At 33.6% G+C, this 1,853-nt stretch overlaps 1 non-coding gene across 1 annotated transcript; it reads right to left on the bottom strand.

The window, feature by feature from the left end:
* Positions 1 to 1,429: 1,429 nt before the first annotated feature.
* On the bottom strand, positions 1,430 to 1,592 carry LOC144305664 (U1 spliceosomal RNA). The gene has a single exon (XR_013372677.1). It is a non-coding gene; the product is annotated as a U1 spliceosomal RNA (small nuclear RNA).
* Positions 1,593 to 1,853: the final 261 nt, after the last annotated feature.

The raw sequence follows: 1,853 nt of genomic DNA, 5'->3' as shown, positions 1-1,853 counted from the left end.
ATTAAATGCCAAGTTCTCATGCACAGTTGCAAAATTTCAGAATGCAGACCATTCTGTATATAATTTTGGATGTCGCTGTCAGCACAAATCATGTTCATTTCACCTCAGTTTCTGCTTATATTCCATGGCTGTTGTTTTAAATCTGTGCCTTCCTGATTTTTGATGACTAAAATATATTTTGCTATTTTTGTTGACTCAATGTATTCAACTTCTGCCAAGGAAAAGTAAGATGCAAAGCCATCACAAACAGGGTTAATATAATGATAACCCCTTAAAAGTTACTTACAGCAACCACTCCATGGTTTTTAGGATGATTTCCCACCATATCCTACATCACAATTTATTGGCTCAATTTTCTCTTTTATATTTGATAAATATATCACAGCTTATACAATTAAACTCCCAAAGTTTATAAGAATATAAAATGTTTCTCTACATATCATTTATTTATCTTCCTCTGATTGCTTTAAATATTTATATTATCTCAAAACCATTTGGACATGAAAAATTAAAGCATTCAACACTTTGTAATTGTAATTAGGGGCACAGAGAATTAATATGAAGGTAGCATTCAACAGGGTAGCTGATCTTGACCGTGTGACAGAATTGTGGTTAACATAGTGAAATAGAATTTTCTCAGGCCATTTTGTCAGTATTTTTCAAACCCTGGGTTGTGACCCTGTGTCAGCACAGAGTGTGCGATCACAATTTTTACATGAAATGATAGTTACTATTTGGTTAACTTTGTCTACATTTTGTGGATAGGAAATAGTGTTGAGGGATTGGGGAGACCCGAAAAGTGTGAATGTTTCCTAAGGGCTTATTTTGCTTAGGGCCACTGGATATGGATATTGATATTTTAAAAGTAGATATTATTATGATCATACTATACCTTGAAATCTACTCCATTAGCTACATTTCAACGATTTCAGCAAATATAGGCTATGTGAGATAACTTAACCTTCACTTAACGATGTCAGACCGATGCTCAGGTTCAACTTTTTTGTTTGTTTATATTAAAAATGAAAGAGAATTAGATCAGCTTATTTTGAGTTTACTATTATTTCTTGGCATCATTTTAATCATAGCATTCCGGAACCAACATTATTATCACACGCAAAGGAAAACTGCAATTATTTGAGGGTTGAGAGGATAGGGAGAAGAATACCATAGCAATCTTTTTTCTTTAAATATTTGCTTCTGCTCTGCAAGACTGAGATTCAGAAATGTCCATCTGATCTTGTTTATTACTTTTTTTCATGTAATACAAACTCTCTTCTTAATGCCCTAGCATATGAGACAAATATTATCTCTTACCTACCACCCCTGTCCCTAACACTCATAGACACACACTCTCATTCTATGGTCTATAATGTGGCCTCTGTGGTCTAATCTCACTGAAGTCCTTTTATTTTTATTTTTTTATTTTTAGGGGAAAATAAGATAGCAGTCCTCCGTTACCACAAATTATATAGTCTACTATCCCACATTTGGGGAAATCATAATTTCAGCATATTCAGAGTGTAGTGGGTAAGCATCGCCCTGGGAAAACCACTTTCTTCATCATGGTATCTCCCCTGCCCGGTAAATATCATGGAATTCCTTTTATATTATATTCCTGTATCCATGTATTTGCTCAAACTATTCATTCTAGAATATCCTTTCCCCTATCTTTACTCGATGACTTCTCTGTATATATCTTTGAGAAATTATTTTAATTTTCATTTAAAATATGTTGGCATGTTGAGCATCTGTGCAATACTTAGGCTTGTTAAACAATGAATAACAAGATGTGTAAGTTTACTTCAGTGACAGGTATAGGGAGTATAGTAGAAAAAGCTTTTCAAAATAAG

The sequence above is a fragment of the Canis aureus genome, chromosome 35 (assembly GCF_053574225.1).
Source record: "Canis aureus isolate CA01 chromosome 35, VMU_Caureus_v.1.0, whole genome shotgun sequence".
Classification (NCBI taxonomy): Eukaryota; Metazoa; Chordata; class Mammalia; order Carnivora; family Canidae; genus Canis; species Canis aureus.
This window is presented reverse-complemented; position numbering and strand designations above follow the sequence as displayed.